Here is a 19,225-nt window from a genome sequence, read left to right on the forward strand (position 1 = left end):
TGCCAAACTCAGACTACAGGAGGTTTAAAACAAGGCTGATACCGGCCCGTGGAACATAGCAGGGTATTCTTGGATTATTGGATTATCTGGATAAGAAAACAGTTGTGAAGCATTGGTCAACACAGATGGTTCTTCAGGGAGCGTCGCTTCAAATGAGATCCTGACTGTTGGTTTTCAGGTGGTTTTCAATATAAACCAGTTGATACACTGGAAAAAATCTAAATCTTACCAAGTTTATTTTTCTCATTGAGTATCTCATTACACTTGATATAAGACACAATTGCCTAACAAGTACCAATTTCAGCCAGATATAGGGACTTGTTTTGATACAATACATCTGGAATATCTTGTTAAGTGAAAAAGTCTTGAAAACATCTTGTTTTGAGTTTTTTTTAATTTGAAGAGGTTTTTAAGCTAATTTCAAGATCACTTTTAACTCAAAAGTCCTAAATATCACATCTTATTTCAAAAAATCTTGACAAGCCGATTTTCACTAGTTCCATTGGCAGATTTTTTGCTTATTTCAAGCAAAAACGTCTTTATTTGTTGTTTTTTTACTTATTTTTGGAGGGGCATTTTTTCCAGTGTATAAACCTTGAAGACTAGAATATTTCCCTGTGCTTGGCACCTGCTGCAGCAGGAGTTAAGAATCCATATTTTAACTCCTCAATGTCAAACATGATTTAATTTGGGCAATGTCGATGGGTTTGCTTGCAGTTCGCCAGATTCAAGATTGGATCTGTAAACCCTTCATATTATGATATAATCCAGCCTCGTACATCAGTATGAACCACCTGTAGACTGAGTTTTGTACGATGATGCTGAACACTTTTTTCTTTTTATTCTAATTTTTATTTGATTACATGTTAGAACGGATGTTTTTGTTTTTTTACACGCATACAAGAGCTGGAATCTGATGCTGCTTTCACATGTGAACAACAGTCACTCTAGACTTTTCCAGCCCGATCACTCGTTAGGGGCCTTTAAATTCCGCGTTCACGGAATCGCGGAATTGTGACTTCAAAACCAGAATTCATTATCAACGCGGAACTGACCGACATTACGTACAAGTTTTGGGGGTTTTTGGGAATAAACTTGAGCTGCTAAGTACTAAACTTTTTTTGGGAACTCCGGGGGTGTCCTCCACCTGCCCCTCCCCATTTAATACAAACATGTCGAAGTTGGCAAAGAAGTTAAGAAACTCCCGGCTAACTCCAAATTACAGGGCAGAGCAGTTTCCCAATGATTATTATGCGTCAGGTGATCAAATGTTGACTGGGCCCGTAAAGATGCGTTTGAGGACCACCTGAAGAGAAAGAAACCGGACCGGGCCACGTCCAACCCGCCGCTTCAAACAACCATTGCTGCCTGTCACACGTCTTCGAATAGAAGACGCGAGTTTGTAGAGGATGTTGTGGTCCTTTGGCTTCCAATTTAAACCAACAAAATGGAAAAAAAAAAAGGACAGTTTTGTTTGGACACACAGGAAGAAATAGTGCCATGTTTTTATCTGAAATGTGGTTATATGTGTGGAAGCATTAACGTTTTCGGTTTTAACTGAATATATCGTCTGCATTTCAGTACTTAATTCACCTTCTCTGGGTTAAATTTATGTAAAATGCTAAAAACCGAATGTGGGGAAAATGAAACCGGATTTTAGGAAAAATTAAACAGGATTTTAAAGGGCCCGACACTCGTGATAACGCTGGAACACTGTTTGAAGTGAGAGTGAATCTCACAGGCGTAGAATCAACCCCTGGAAAGTGCACGTGTGGACTGAATCGTTCTGAATCGCTTTGAATCGTCCTGAATCGCCCTGAATCGCCGTGAATCGTTTTGAATCACTTTGACTCGCTTTGAATCGTTCTGAATCGCTCTTAATTGTCCTGAATCGCTTTGAATCGCTCAGAATTTTCCTGAATTGCTCTGAATCGCTCTGAATCGCTCTGAATCATCCTGAATCGCTCTGAATCATCCTGAATTGCTCTGAATCGCTCTGAATCGCTCTGAATCATCCTGAATCGCTCTGAATCATCCTGAATTGCTCTGAATCGTCCTGAATCGCTCTGAATCGTCCTGAATCGCTCTGAATCGTCCTGAATCGTCCTGAATTGCCCTGAATCGTTCTGAATCGCTCTGAATCGTCCTGAATCGTTCTGAATCGTCCTCACTTTCTTAAGAAAATCTGCTGTTAATGTGGGAAAGTGGCTGAGGATTGAGCTCTTTATGTTTCTGGAACACTTTTGCCTTAATGATTTGAACATTTCTAATAATATTCCTTTCAGACAACCAAACTTTTTTCAGTGTTTGATTTTATTGCAGTTGGCAGATGTGAGGAGACATTGCGATGAGCTGGGATGACCTAAAGACCGCTTTGGTAAAATTAGAAGAAAAGTGAAAGATACAGTTAAAATGTGTCAAAAGCAGTGATAAATATGTTTTTTGAGTTTCAGAAAAATGTCATTCATATGAAATTTGGTTGAAGACTGTAAAAGAATGAGCAGTAATCTCTGCTCTATGATGCAGGATGTGTGAAAACACCGACTGATAGCTCTCACAACAACACAACAATCCCCAACTTTGTTTTAAGTGAATCAAACGGCTTAAAATCGACACTTAAGCTTGTAGCTTAAGATACTTACAGTTATTAGCTAAACACACAAGGAAACTCAAAGTCATTTCACTCGTCAGGACTTAATAGAAAAATCATCTGGTCCATTCCAGGTCTTATTATTAGGTAAAACCAACTTCAGCCCATATTACACTGGAGCCATGGAATAGAAAATAAAAACTAAATTACAGCAGTGCATGAAAAACTACGTTAATATTTAAGAATCTGGCTGCTGCTGATCAATGCTCTGATTAACTGATCATCAGTCAGTGTGAGCAGCTCTATAAAAGCTGCAGCATTCAGGTGTGTGTTAACACGATGCCAAGGAGGAAAGACACCAGCAATGGTCTTAGAGAAGCAACTGTTGCTGCCCATCAATCTGGGAAGGGTTATAAGGCCATTTCCAAACTATCTGGAGTCCATCAGATTATTCACAGGTGGAAAACATTCAGGACAGCTGTCAATCTTCCCAGGAGTGGACGTTCCAGCAAGGTCAGCCCAAGGTCAGAAACCCAAGAGCTACATCTCAGACTCTGCAGGCCTCAGTTAGCATGTTAAAGGTTAAAGGTCATGACAGCACAGTTAGAAACAGACTGAACAGGTATGGCTTGTGGAAGGGCTGCAGGAGAAAGCCTCTTCTCTCTAAAAAGAACATGGCAGCACAGCTTAGGTTTGCAAAGCTGCATCTGAACAAACCACAAGACTTCTGGAACAATGTCCTTTGGACAGACCAGACCAAAGTGGAGATGTTTGCTCATAATGCACAGCAGCACGTTTGGAGGAAACCAAACAAAGCATATCAGCACAAACACCTCACACCAGCTGTCAAGCACGGTGGTGGAGGGCTGATGATCTGGGCTGGTTCTGCAGCCACAGGACCTGGGCACCTTGCAGCCATTGAGTCCACCATGAACTCCTCTGGATACCAAAGTGTTCCAGAGTCACTGCTGCTACCAGCTGCTGGATCAGGGGTTCACTTAGTTTTTCACACACTGCTTCTGTCTTTTGTCTCATTTTTTCTTCAATAGTTAATGACTCAGTGTAATATCTCATTTGTTGTCATTTGTTTGTCTGAGGTTGGATTTATCTATTTCTAAGAGTTTTTTTGCTTTATTTTGGGTGTACTTTCTTTCTACCATCACTCTAAATTTACTAATGAGCATGAACTGCCCGTGTAGAACTGTACATTCACATGAACTATGGTGCAGAACCTGCTTTTCGCTGGGTGGAAGGACGAACCTGACCCAGAACAGCACAGATTTCAGTCTTTTCAGCACTTATTTTCCTGCACATGTGTTTTCAAGGCAAAACTCTAATTTTGCTGTGTGCGAATGTTCCAAAATGAATCGGGGGCTGCAGCTTCCAGCAGCTGAACATCACAACCTCACACCTGCTCACTGTAGACCTGCTGTATTTATCTTGATGCTGGATTTTCTGCAGCTTAAAGGCGATCAAAGGCAGGTTTTAAAGGTGCTTTTCAGTGTTAACACATGAAATTATTTTGAAAAAGGATCTTTAAAGGGAACTGTGATCTTTAATAGTGATCCGGTGTATTGTTACAAAATATTGTGAGAATAATAAAGGTGTTATTATTATTTAGTATGGAGGAGTAAAAGTGCCAAAATTAAATAAATACATACATCATTAAATAATTATTTAAATGTGTAGTTAATTCATTAAAATACCATCAAAGTTATTTAATGGTAAATAAATTCTGACATAAAGTTAGTGGGCGGATGCTAACACCTGATTGGTTACCCCGCACATTAAGTCAAGCCAAATCGATTCCAGATAATGGATTGATGCAGAGCTGGTGAACACATTCCTATACACCGGGTGGCGCTATTCACCTCTACGTTGGCTTAGATCAGTGGTCCCCAAACTTTTCTTAAAGGGGGCCGGCTCGCTCTGGAGATTTTCCATGTAAATTACAGTAAATATGCCTGCTGTATACAGCAGATCTATCTTAGCTGAATTTTAGCCCATTCAATGTAGGTTATTGTTGTTATTTACGTTAAAATTTTACAGCATAGTCTTGAGCTGAAATCACAAAATAAGAATAATAACCTTAATAATGTCAGATAAAAGCCTGTGTAAGCATTTTTTATTCCAACATTTGTGAACTCACACAATTCTATTTGGCATAAAAAACTTCCAAGAGTGAATAACAATGAAGAACATTTTAAAGCGAAATAAAACCAATTATTTTATAATTGGTTAATCATTTTATAATTAATCAATAAATCAATAGGCCGACATATTACAAAACTTATTTAACAAATAATGAGTTTAATTTACTATTACTCATCTTATTTAATAACACAATGCACCCAAACATTTTGCAATATGTTTTAATAAACTTTTATTTTTTAAAAGCTTTTATTTTGACGAGGTGAGGAGGCTATTCTTGACACAATACTGAGGTGAGAGCAGCGTGAACGTTATGTTATGATGACTGCATTAGGATAAATACAGTGGCCATAAGAGGACAAAAATAGTCAATAAATAGTCCGTCTCTGGAAAAAAATCTGCGCAACAGCGCCATAACCTGCTAGTGGCCACAAAAGGTAATGACACATGTACTCGCCATAGAGAATGAACGGAGAGAAATAAGATTGACGGTGTTGAGGGATGGAATGGAGGGGCCATAAATAATGATGTGACGGGCCGTAGTTTTTAGACCTAGACCAAAGCAATGGATCAGACTATGTTAGCCCCGCCCACTGACTTTGATGGGCGAGTTTTGACAAATGAAATAAATGAATGATTCACTGCAACACCATGAAATAATGAACTAAACAGTGAAAATGTTTTTTTACATAAAATGGTATTTTAATGAATTTATAACACATTTCAGTAATCATTTAATGATGTATTTATTTATTTAATTTTGGCACTTTCACTCCTCCATAATTTTGATCCGAACTGAGTTTTGTGGATAAAACTGAGACATTTGAAAGTCAAAGCCTGAGTTCTTTTGGTGTTATGGAAAGCTGTTTCAGCCCCCCCAAGTGCTGAGCAGGTCCCTTGTTGTTGATTGTTGTTGAACATTATGCACCGTGCAGTCTGTTGTTCTGTAAATGAGACAGTCGTATGTGCTATCTTACAAAATATTCCAGTGGAGACGCATCTCTCAGCCTCACAGTTTGTCTGCACAAGTTGCCAATTAAGTCGAAGAAGCTGAGAAGCAGCTACGCCGTTACTTCAGTCGTCTCACATATCACCAGTTGTAGTACTTGTTTATTGTATCACTGCAGGTGAAGTTGGATTAAAGTATTTAAGTGTGTTTTGTACTCCGTGGGGTGCATGCATGTTCCAAGATCCAAATATTCAACCTCTTGAGAACAACAAAGTTAAGTCTCACGGTTCATACGCAGCACATATTTCATGCGTCTGGTTTCCAGTTTAGAGATTAAATCAGTTCTTTTATGTTAAGAGACGCTTTTCTGGATTGAAATTAAAATAATCCTTTATTTCATTTGAATTATAAAGGGTTTTCAACCTTGAAATAAAGCCCTTGCACCCTGTTTTTATCCCCACTCTCCGCACTTTCTGTGTTCGACCTCGTTGTTTCTCAGGGGGTTTCCTCCAGGCGCCCTCATTTTTAAACAGTGATCACAACGATGGTGCCTAATTAGTCCCAGAGTCTTGTACCATGGATGCACCCTCAGCGAGAAAACTCATCATCAGTCATAACTTTTTGTTTTTTGCACAACCCATTTTCAATAAAGGAAAACTGTTCTGAGACGACTCTCTGTGGAGAAAATGTTAATTTATGAGTCAGAGCTGCGTTATCAGTCTATCAACAGCAAAGTCCCACAGCTCTGCTCTTCCTCGGCACCGTGACGTACGCTGCACCTGCTCAGATCTGCTCTATTTAGCCGTAGGACCTATTTCTAGTTTTGCAAACATCGGGGAAAGTACTGTACACTCCCTTTGTCGCACACTCACACACAATTACAGCTGAATATGCATTAGGTACAGTAAGCACTGTGCAGTCCACAGGCCTCTGCATTTATAACCCAGATTAAAACAGTTTGCAGTTTGGATTCTTTCTTCATTGTGATTGGATTTGTAGAGAGCGTGCGGCGTCTTCAATCACGGACACGATGCCGCAGAAATGCATCATTTATGTAAGTCTATGCATTCAGCAGAAGCTTTCATCCAAAGCGACTTACAAATGAGGGTATAAGAATGCAGCTAGCATCAAAGCTAACAATGAGCTAGGTAGAAGGAAACCACCGGTCAGAGGTGACAGTAGAGATGGAAGCTGTATTCGAAACCGCATACTACACACTACATACTTCCATACTGCATACTACTCGATCAGACAGTATGTACAGCGTTTACCCACAATGCATTTCGCTCCTGCCCGAGCCGAAATCAGTCGGCCTGAAGCTTATTTCGCTTAAGCTCTAAACTCTGTAAACTTTAGCAACATTTGAAACATTTTCAGGTGAGAAAGTAGTCGTTTAGATCCCCAACGTGTTGAAAACATGACAAAATACCGGCTATTTACCATTTTGTTCCCACGAATTCGGCGCTACTAAAGCTAGCCGTAGTGAGCAACGCACTTCTGGTTATTTTCACAAAATAAAATACCTGTTGCCTTTTATCATAGGGAAAGCCATTACGATACAATTGGTGCTTTTGTTTTGAAAACAGGAAGTGAAACTACCCTCGTTGTAGCTAGCTTGAAACTTCCGTTTTGACAGGGAATGATGATCGGTGACGTCACGTTACGTTGCATCTTGGGTAGTTTGAGTATGAGTAGTAACCTCATGATGCATACTCAACATTTCGGAGAATCTAGTATGCATTCGGGAACTTCTCGCTTACTCAAACTCGCATACTAACTCAAAAAGTTAGCAGGAGTAGTAGGAGAAGTATGCGGTTTCGAACACAGCCAGAGTGCAGGCATAGAGGGAAGTACAGGATAGGTTCTCTGAAGAGCTTGGTCTTTAAGAGTTTCTTGAAGATATTCAGGGACGCCCCTGTTCTGGTAGCGCTCGGCAGGTCATTCCACCATCGTAAGCCTTTGCAAGAGCATTCAAGTAGATGGGAGCCGTTCCATTGAGCACTTTGTAGGCTAACATCAAGGCATTGAACTTGATGTGGGCGGCTGAGGGAAGCCAGTGGAGCCAATGATCGAAGACCAGACGCGCCGCCTCGTTCTGGACCATCTGCAGAGATTTTTAAATTCTTCTTCTGTGAAGACATGCTGCGAAAGTTGCAGATTTTGCTGGGCTGTGAGTTCTGCAGCCTCCTCAGTTATTTGTGCACCATCGGTTGCACGGGAATATGTGAAGTCCCCACAGCCGATAAAGACCTCGTCACACAGTGGACTCGTGTGGATATGATGTGCTAAAACTTTATTTAGATGGCCTCACAAGCCGGGATTAAACGGATTATTATAAGTAAATAAATCAACAGAAACGTGATGAAACTGAGGCTGTTTTAGAGTGAAGGCTGAAAGTTTTCCCTCCTTCGTGCTAATGTTTCTCGTCAGTGTTTGACGCCTTCTTGTCTTTAAGGATGTTGACATAAATACATGTTTGACCCTGCTGATGCCATAGAAACACTGAAACTGTTTTATTTACAATCACAGGCTTAGGGATATGTCATTATCTCACAATTTCTAACCTAAACACTTAAATACTTGAGGGCAAACATTTTGTGATGACAAAAGGAGTCTCGTAGGTCAAAGTCCTGCATTTTTAACAGTTTTGTTTTTTCCTCTTATAAGAAATAAGAAATCCAGAGTTTTAAAGGGGTAGTTCGCCATTTTGCACATTAAGCCCTGTTTTTAGGTAGTCTGGGGTGAATTATAGATGTTCTGATCACAATTTGGACATTTGGTGCTGAACGGAGCATTTAGGTATCCACTGCGGCAGCCCCCCCACCTTTGCATTGAGTCAATGACCACTCAAGCAAACAATCATAAAACGGCATTAAACTTTCGTTTGCAGAGACATGAAACTCACCGTGTGGTCTGTGGTGGACAGCGATACGTTGGCTCTAAAATCACCGCGAAATACGCTTCCAGAAGTTATATTACCATTATTGTCCGTCTTCATTGATTTGTATTGTACACAAACAACGCACTATCGCCACCTAGTGGCTGGATGTCTTGCTGCTGCTATTCAACGGTGTCCAGAAAAATAGGTCCACCAAATGCTAAAACAACTGTTAGAAGGCACATTTCGCTGCGATTTTCGGGTCAATTTATCGAAATTGACCCGATTGAATAGCAGCAGCAAGATATCCAGCCACTAGGTGGCGATAGTGCGTTGTTTGTGTACAATACAAATCAATGAAGACGGACAATAATGGTAATATAACTTCTCTGGAAGCGTATTTCGCGGTGGTTTTAGAGCCAACGTATCGCTGTCCACCACAGACCACACGGTGAGTTTCATGTCTCTTCAAACGAAAGTTTAATGCCGTTTTATGATTGTTTGCTTGAGTGGTCATTGACTCAATGCAAAGGTGGGGGGGGCTGCCGCAGTGGATACCTAAATGCTCCGTTCAGCACCAAATGTCCAAATTGTGATCAGATCATCTATAATTCACCCCAGACTACCTAAAAACAGGGCTTAATGTGCAAAATGGCGAACTAACCCTTTAAGTACGGATCACATCATTCTGCCAGAACCAAATAGCTCAAAATGTTCAGTAATTCTTCAGGGTTGTCAAACAAGAACAGACTTAAATGTATCTATCAAGCACAAATTAGCCAAATTGAGCAGTATTTAACATGCATTTATCTTTTTTTTTTTTACCAAAGAAGTTTAAAAAAAAAGCTCGCAGTGAAGCAGCCGTTTATTTCTAATGAACAACCGAAGAATAATATAGAAATGCATCTTTAAAGGCCCTGATAAGTGGATTTAAGTGTTGCTTAATGTTATGATGAAGAACTTTGGATACAGCGATGTTGTCCCAGTTGAAAACGAAGCTGACCTGTGTCACACGTGCAGCTCTGAATTCTGCAGAGTCCGTGGCGCCATGCAGAGGAAGCTGTAACAGGTCACTTGGCTCCATCAGAGGGAAAGAGGCTGGAATGGAGAGGGTGGAGGGTGGCAGTTCGGTGCTCCATCTGGGGAATACCAAATAGGCCAGGAGAAAGGGAGACTCTCTCTTCTCGGATCAGAAACTGAAACCATCGTCCTCTGCAGGGGAGGATGAGCAAACATCGCCGGGTTCTTCTTCCCTTTTTTCTGTCACCCACCTGAGAACAAAGTTATTCACCATTCGTCGCGGAGCCTGGAGTTGGAGATGGCCAGATCTGTTGCCTGTGAAGCCCGGTTGGTTGGCTGCAGCATAAAGATGACAGAGTGTGAAAGGAATGAGAGAAATTGGCAAGATGGGATTTACAGATGAAAGCCGGAGGTGGGCAGGAAGCCTCGGAGGACTGTTTCTGAGTGCCTTTCCACCCCTCTGCTCTGCGATTGGCTGCTTCCACCCGACAACAACTGACAGCCAGACCTTCCTCTGTCTGGCTGTCCCGTTTGGCTTTCCTCCGCCCGGCCGATCCACCGCAGATCTTTTTAATTGTAAAGAATGTTGAGCAGCACTCTGGAGAAGGGGCAGAATTGTATATATATCCTCCTCCTTTGCATTCCCCTCTCCTGCTCCTGCTCAGCACCCAGCACAAGCTGTTCCCTGGATGTTTAATTCAGCAGAAGGCATGAAAGCGCTCTGCGCTGCTATCTCTCTGCTTCGCTGTGGGGCAGAGGGAAGATAGCAGGAGGAGGAAACAGAAAAGGAATAAGTGAAGAGAGGAGGAAGAAGAGGCCTATTAGTTATTGAGCTCTGCTTTTGTTGTTAATCCAGTTAATGCAGAGCTTCTTGCAGGCCAGCTGAGACTCCAGCAGATGTGGATAAGTTTCATCCTCCCGACACTTATTAAATGAGGTCTCATTGTGCTCTGCAGCCAGTTTACTGAGTGCAGTTCTGCTCGTAAACCTTCCTCTTCTCCCAGTGTGCTGCTTCTGGCCTGTTGTGTTATAATTAAGTAGGGCTGTCCACGACCAAGGATTTTGTTGGTCGACCAGTGGTCGTCATTTACTCCGATTAATCGACAATCCCCCCCCAAAAAAAAAAAATAAAAAAAAATAAAAAACCCATTTACCTTTAATGCCCGGCTGCCGCATCTATGCACGTTCTGTTGTATTTCTTTTTCAGTGAGAGCCGCTGTAGCCCTGGCACTTAAAATGTCCAACAAGACAGCTGCTATGACACGGCAAATGGGATCTTTTTTAAGAGCTGCATTGATGCACAGCTGCAAAGTGTGCCCTGCGCAACAAACTCCTTGGACGTTACCCCAGGACGGGTTACGCGCTAACTGATGGGCGCACAGCACCATGTTCGCGGCATTGTCGTGTACAAGAGCGACCCTTTTTTTCCGCGGGGATTCTAAAGTCTGCCATTACTTCGCTGAGTCGCTCTGCTATGTTAGCAGCTGTGTGGCTCACTCCCAACTCTTTAGTTTCCAGCACGAATGAATGCAGTCGCCAGTTATCGGAAATAAAATACGCCGTGACCGTCATGTAACTTTCCGTCTGGTTAGATGTCCATGTATCCGTTGTGAAGCTGAGTGCTTTGCAGTTTTTGATCTTGCCCTGAAGTGTTTGTTTGGTTGTGCTCTATTTGCTCGCAACCGCGTGCATCACTGTTTCACGTCTTGGCAGGCTGTATCCGGGCTCGAGGCATTCAATTAGATCTTTAAATCCCTTACCACTGACGATATTCACAGGTCGCATGTCCAGCGCTATGAAGTCAACTATTTTGTCAGTTATGTCTCTCTTCCTTTTTTGAAGACAGAGGGGCTTTCATTGTGAGCTTCTGCTGCGTTAATGATGAGGAGGATGCCGTGGAGGTGGAGGGGGCTAGATCGCAATAAAGTGGATGCGCCTGTAGAGAGATTTAAATAATAAGTAAAACAGTGAGCTGGATAATTTAGCCTTATCAATACTAGCGACAAAACAAAATGTGCTTAATTATTTTAAATTAAATGTATTATTTATAATTTATAATTTATTGCATTCAAACTTCAGATCGGCATAGGATAGCTAGGCTAGTAAGCTACTTACATTCTTGAGGTGGTAAAGCATGTTCGTCGTGGATGAATGATACGCGAATGTTTTTTTGCAGATTAGGCAAGTAACCCTCTTTGGGTCATCCTTCCAGACATGGCAAAATAACTCGTTCTGTCCTTGTGACACGAATTTACCGTTTTGATTTGTTTGACGTCTTCCTTTGTCACGCCCTTCAAATTAAAAGTCCCGGAAGCCCTTTGACGAGACGCGGCTTTTTTTCTTTTTTCCTGCGACCAATCGCCCAATGGAATTTGGTAGACTGGTAATTTTTTTGGTCGACCAACGACCAATCGAATTTTTGCCTTCAGCCCTATAATTAAGGATGTCGGACTTGGTTATTTAAGGTTTTTGGCGTGTACGTTCCAATAAATGGCCTTTTCATTTCGAGTGGGTGTCTGCTTTTCAATGGGAAGATTCAATTTTGCAGGCACATGAACTGTTAAAGATGAATTCCTTCCCCTACTTTTGAGATTTCTCTGTTCGGCTGTGGTTCTCACACTAAAACACTTCTTCTTGGTCTCTTTTTATTTCGTGTTTCAACCACTTTTGGATCCCTCTTCTCCAAACTCTTCCTGCTTTCTTTGTAACCAGTTTTTTACGCGACTCACAAAAACGTGCAATCTTTTCACTTAGTTTTCAATTACTCGAGTAATCCACTCTCTTTCAGGGTATCTGCTAAATTAACTCCAGTTCATTATCACTGTGTTAAAGGGATAGTTCGCCTATTTTTATATGAAGCTGTATGACATCCCATATTAGCAACATCATTTCTGAACATTTTCTTACCCCCTGCTGCGTCCTGTGAGCAGAGTTCCAGCCTCGTTTTGGTGTTGATGAAGGTAGTCCGGCTAGTTGGCTGGGGCTTAAAAAATAAAGCGTTTTGCTTCTCAAAACAATATGCGTTCAAAAGAGTAATACATTTGCATCACAAAATCGTTCTCCAGGAAAAAGTCAGACCTCCCAATCGCTTGGCCCTATTTTCTCTCCCTTCGTATCACTGCGTGCTGTGTAAACCGTGCACCGTAACAGGCGCGGCTGTCGGCTGATGTTAAAAGTGTGTTTGCACAACAAATGTTATGGCACTTTCATTTATATGGCAGCACATTTAAAATAAAACTAAATACTGAAAGCTATACAATACTTTTGAATTAATTTTTGGATTTTGCGTACAAATGCGATTAATTGTGATTAATCAGGGAAATCATGTGATTAATTAGATTAAAAATTTTAAGCCCTATGTGAAATAAATTTCTAAATACGTGCGACTTCATGACACGTTTAACTGATGCGACTTATAGTCCGGAAAATACGGTAAAAAAAAAAAACTTTTCATCTGTTTCCAGCTGAAAAGAGTGGCCTTAGGTTTCATTTGTAATACTATTCCTGGTGAATTTGAGACTCATATCTTGTCGTCTTTTGTTTTTTTCTCATATTTTCAAGTGAAAGCATTTTCTAACTCTCTCCGTTGGTGAAAAACAGTATTTCCTCATAACTTTTGCAATGAAAATGCTGCCTCAGAAGCACAACAGTTGAATTGGTATTGAACCAAAACAACGAGCAACAAGAAGCTGAGACAAACTCCAGAGTTATGACTGACGTGGACGCTTTTTTTTTTTTCATGCTTGCGAATCAAAATTGGCAACAGAGAAAACTCATCAAAATTCATGGAATTTGTTTTCGGTTTTCGCTCTCGAACTGTCAAGGAAACTTGGAAATTGGCAATATTTTTGTCTTTGTGCCTCCTTCCCTTCAGACTCACTCAGGGGAGCTGTGCAGTGTCAGCGTCCATCATCCTGTAGATTCAACATTGAACAAAATGTCTTATTAATACTCCTGGAGTGTCTCTTTGATTAACCAACCCTAAATAGGCCTTTATTTCCCTTTCTGAATGCCAAAGAGTTCAACCATTCACTGAATCCTGAATGAACCGTATCCACTGGTCTAATAAAGGCTGCTGTGGATGCTTAACTCCATCATTGGTGTCGACCTTAACGTTTGAATTCAGACCATAATCCTCCATCTTTTTTTGGAGAAGTGATATTCAGACTCTAGTTTATGAATGTGAACCGTTTGTAAAAAAATGCCAATGATGCCTTTTGGACTGATCCTTATCCAGAGGTGGGTAGTAACGTGTTACATTTACTTGAGTAAGTTTGTGAAAACATTATACTTCTAGGAGTAGTTTTAAATCATTATACTTTTTACTATTACTTGAGTAGATTTGTGCAGCAGAAACTGTCCTCTTACTCCGCTACATTAGGCTACAATGAGCTGGTTACTTTTCTTCTTACCTCTTTGGTATTCTACGCCTCATTATTTTTATCCCCCCGCGTACGCCTCATTTTAATGTTTCATTCTGACAGAGAGAGAGACTTCCGCCAAAGGCTCTACCACCTGACTGTGTTTCACCAATCAGACGTAGCCGTGCAGTCTGGTCACGTGACCATACTCAATCTCAGCGGCGGGACGGGTTAGCTTTAGCATTAGCAGTCGTAGCAAACAAACAAAGAAACAGATGAAAAATGTCAGAATCAACGGTGGGAAATGAAGACACAGACGAGGCCTCATACTGAAAGCATGTTTACCTTACAAAGAGTGAGAAACAGCAGCTACATTATGTGTCTTCTGTGTCAACCAAAACAAACTCACATTTCAGCAGAAAGTCAACATCTAACTTGAGGAAACATGTAGCGGTAAGTTTCCTAAATTCTTTTTTTCCCCGTGGATAGATGAATGTTTGTTTTTTAGGTTACATATGGGTTACATATGTTTTAAACATTTCCTAAGTCTCTTTTATTTTTTGTTGAAGAACTTGAATTTACCTGGATTATTTTAATTTAAGCTATTTTGTAATTAATTAAATTAATTCATTTTAATTTATTTTATCAATTGGATGAACTCTAATTTGCCTAAAGATGATTATTTAGTATTTTTGTCTGTTTGATTGAATCCTTGTGTTAACAAATAAATCAGACGTTACTCAACAGTTACTCAGTACTTGGGTAGTTTTTTCGCCAAGCACTTTTTTACTCTTACTCAAGTAATTAATTAGATGACTACTTTTTATTTTTACTTGGAGTACAATTTTTGGCTGCTCTACCCACCTCTGTCCTTATCATTGCTCATACTCACGGTCCTGCGATGCCAGGAGGAAGCATAGATGGATCGCAGGCCAGCGCTCTTATCTCTCTGTGGAGCTGGAATTTCCAAACCACCTCTGCCCTCTTTTTCAAGGACAGAGTGTAACACTTGGGGTTTTGTACCTGGTATGCTTCACTAAGCCTGTCCAAACAGCGCCAAACTGACCGAATGAGAATGTCTTTTTTCGGATAACTCGCTGTCTTTCCAGTTTGCTTCATAGTTTGGATTACATCGGCGCACCAGAGGCCTCGTCTGAGCTGACAAGTCATGATATCAGAGGCCAGGCAGAGCCATACCTCCCCTCTCCCCAGGCGGTTGCAAAGTATCTTACTCCTGCCTTTAAGCAGTGCCGGTTTGGCAATGGTATTATCCGGGACCTATCCCGGCCCAAACCATCGACCTGGGCTGCTTGGCCCATGGGGAAAATAGTTGTAACAAATTTTTGTCACTTATCTTATTCTTGCATTAATATCAATTCAACTGTAGTCTGCATAAATTCACCATTGCAGCGCAGCCGCCTGCTGCATCACAGCAGATTAAATAGGTTCTACCATGTAAGGGAATTCTCTCCTCCCAAATGTTTCAGATGGTTTGGCCCATGGCTCGTCTTTTAAATAACAATGGCGCGAAACAGAGCGCGTCAGTGATGGAGGGTAGAAAGAGGCCAGGTGGAACAGAGAGGGCTAAGCTCAAAAAAAGACAGGAGGTGGCAGCCAAATGTGCCAAATTGACAGATATCTTCTAAAGACAAGCTGGTAGGTTACTGAGAGATATGGATAATAGGCCTGGTTGTGAATTTGATCAAATGAGCCATAACGTGGCGAACGTTTGCAATGTCAACTCAACTGTCATCTGACAGCTTTTGTTGTTAAATATGTAAAATCTCACAATTTATATGATTTAGAAGTGTATTCCTATATTCAAAGAAGAACCGAACATTTTCTTTACATTCCAGTTCTGATGAACAATTGCTTAACGCTTTATCACGCTTTATCTCCTCATCAACTGTAGCCTGCATTCCCACAGGCGCGCACATGTGGTTACTAACGCAATATTAAATAGGGGCGATCACATTTGTTGTTTGATATTTGTTATTAAATGCATCTCAAACATGCAATTAAAATAAATATAATTATTTAGAAGGGTTGTTTGTTTTATCTTTTTTCATGGACTCAAATTCCTCCTCCACATCAGAGCGGCCTGAATTTGAATTAAATTCCCGGACTCAGAAAATGGCCCCCCCCATCGCCCTGCCTTTAAGTCATTATCAATGCTGGTTTAACTTCAGATCTCTGATTATTCCTAAATGTCAAACAAAGGATTTGGGAACTGAAGGATGAGACCTTGTGGATTAGGAAGGTAGATGTGAATTGATAGAGTTTCCCTTTGTTTTGGCAGTTTAATAGTTCATGGTAGAACATGTCTCGAGGTCTTTGTGGCTGATAAAGCTGCTGAAACATCTGTTTTATGTAAAATATGTGTAGCTTTGCCATGTTGTGATGTTGTGTCATCGTTAGGTCAGAGTTTGGACTTTATTTCAGAGGGCTTTGATCAGATTATCTGTTCTTAACTTGAAGAGCTTTTGTAGCTTTAGTTGTCGCATTGCAGTCACGTTTCAGCTCGGGCTGAGATCACAACATGGTGGGATAATTGTCCTTCGGTATCACGTGTTTGGGCTCAAATGTATGCTCACAAAACTATAGAAGAGTTTCTAAATGGCACTCGCACTGTGGAGTAAATCCACCTGAGAAATAAGAGAAATGGAAAGCCTTTGTTGGGATTGAATGACTCGCATTCAATGACATTAGCATATGTACAAAAGAAAAACAGCAATAGAATAAGAAGTTGAATAAAAGTATAAATAAAAGAGCCAAAAAAGACTCCGACTGTCAGGTTTGGGTGTAGCAGGACACGGATGCGGACTCCAGAGGTAAAAGCAAAACTTGTTTTTTTCACAAAAACAAAGGTCTGAGCTGGATGACAACACTGAACTGTGGGATCAAAAACATGAATATAAGTGTGACAAGAAAAATGAATACAGGTGACATGAGTGAAACTAATGAACTGAACATGGGAAGGGAAAAACAATGGCAAAACTAAAACATGGCAAAACTTAACTAAACATGGACTTAACTAACACATGATAAAACATGAAACTAAAAACATGGGGAAAACCCCATGAACGTGACAGCGACAGGTTCCGACGGAGCAAACGGTGCGTTTCACCCCAAACCGTTAAGAGACGCAGGTGTTCGCTGATGCTCCAGATGTTCCAGACCACTGACTGTCGGCTTGGTGTATCTGAATACTGGAAAAAATGCCCCTCCAAAAATAAGTAAAAACCAACAAATACAAGACGTTTTTGCTTGAAATAAGCAAAAAAATCTGCCAATGGAACTAGTGAAAATCGCCTTGTCAAGATTTCTTGAAATAAGATGTGAAATTTAGGACTTTTGAGATAAAAGTGATCTTGAAATTAGCTTAAAAACCTCTTCAAATATCAAAAAAAGTCTCAAAACTATTTGTTTTCAAGACTTTTTCATTTAACAAGATATTGCAGATGTATTGTCTTCCAACAAGTCCCTATATCTGGCTGAAATAGTACTTGTTAGGCAGTTGTGTCTTATATTAAGTGTAATGAGATATTTTGACTAGAAACGAGACAAATATACTTGGTAAGACTTTGATTTTTTCCAGTGTATATCTCATACACACTGAAGACATTTTATGCGTTTAGTGCTTCCACAATATATCATAAAGTACGGCCCACCTGAGTCGCACCAAGACTCAAAAACCATTCAGGACCAGCTGGCCCGAGTAAGTCTGTGACTTTAATGATAATAATAATAATAATAATAATTCATCCTTTTCTGCTTGGTGGGATTCCTCTTCTACTCATCAAAGCTGCATTCTTGAGCATCAATTTACCAAATCCTACCGACTACAATCTAACCCCGTAATAAATGTCTATTCGAATCTATTCGTCTGTTGCCAAGGCAACACGGAAACTACTGAACAGAGTTCTTTCCATGACGGATGAATTTGTCTAAAGTTTCAAATCAGCCATTTTACTTTAGAGAAAGATTAAATGTCAAAAGTCCTGAACTGAACTTGTTCAAATTAACCTGGAATTGGCTCATGTTGATGATGTTCATCTCCATCAATGTGCCACATGATTTAAAAATGAACCGACAGATTTACTCCAAAGTCCGACCAAAAGAGTTGAAAAGACTCAATTCCAGTGTAGGATCATCACATGAATTGTTGGCGTTAGACCAACTGGCATCCTGACGTGTTACAGACATAATGAGGTCACATCATCGCAGAGTGACTTTAATTAAGGGAGTAAAAGCCGTGTTAGAGCACATGAAAAGTTGCAGCAAAGCGAGTTTTGGCTCGTTGATTCGTTTCTAAAGCTGAAGAGCGAACAGGTCAGGGTGTGAAGTTAAGGCCGGCTGGTTGGAAATGAAAGTAAACACACTGAACTCTTTGATGTGAGCCTGTGATTTCTCACTGTGTTGATAATGCTTCACCAGCCTTGAGAAAGCTTTGACGCCGGTTGGATGTGAAATTTCTTATGAAAAACTTAAAGGTTTGGACTTTAGTGAATAAAATATACGATGGACCAAAAACCAATGCGATGTCTCAGCTCTGCAGGCCTCGAACGGCCCGACGACCGACCGCAGAAAGCCTTGGACTATAGATTAGTTTCAGACAGAGCAGGCTTAAAAGATTTCACCTGTATTTCATGGCTGGAGAAAACATTCCAGCTCCTGAGGTATCAAATACAGAGAAAACATGTCTGACCACAGACTGTGAAATGTTGACTTTTTCTACTGCAAGAAACTTTAGAACTGATGATCAACTCAGTTCAACTCTGTTTCAAACTTATGGATGGATGGATGGATGGATGGATGGATGGATGGATGGATGGATGGATGGATGGATGGATGGATGGAAAAACAGTAGGATAGACGGATGGATGGATAGACGGATGGATGGAAGGATAGATAGATAGACAAACAGATAGATAAACAGATGGATAGATGGATGGATAGATAGATAAACAGACGGATAGATGGATGGATAGACAGACAGACAGATAGATAGATAGATAGATAGATAGATAGATAGATAGATAGATAGATAGATAGATGGATAGACAGAACAATGGATGGATATATATATATAGATAGATAGATAGATAGATAGATAGATAGATAGATAGATAGACAAATAGATGGATAGACAGAACAATGGATGGATATATATATATATATATATATAGATAGATAGATAGATAGATAGATAGACTGACTGATGGATAGATAGATAGATAGATAGATAGATAGATAGATAGATAGATAGATAGATA

General features: G+C 40.5%; 1 protein-coding gene across 1 annotated transcript in view; it reads left to right on the plus strand.

The window, feature by feature from the left end:
* The window catches only part of pvrl2l (PVR cell adhesion molecule related 2 like), a 516,877-nt gene that overhangs the window by 282,628 nt on the left and 215,024 nt on the right, over positions 1-19,225 (plus strand). The gene's annotated exons all lie outside the window — the stretch shown is intronic.

This window comes from Odontesthes bonariensis, chromosome 18, assembly GCF_027942865.1.
Source record: "Odontesthes bonariensis isolate fOdoBon6 chromosome 18, fOdoBon6.hap1, whole genome shotgun sequence".
In the NCBI taxonomy this organism is placed as follows: domain Eukaryota; kingdom Metazoa; phylum Chordata; class Actinopteri; order Atheriniformes; family Atherinopsidae; genus Odontesthes; species Odontesthes bonariensis.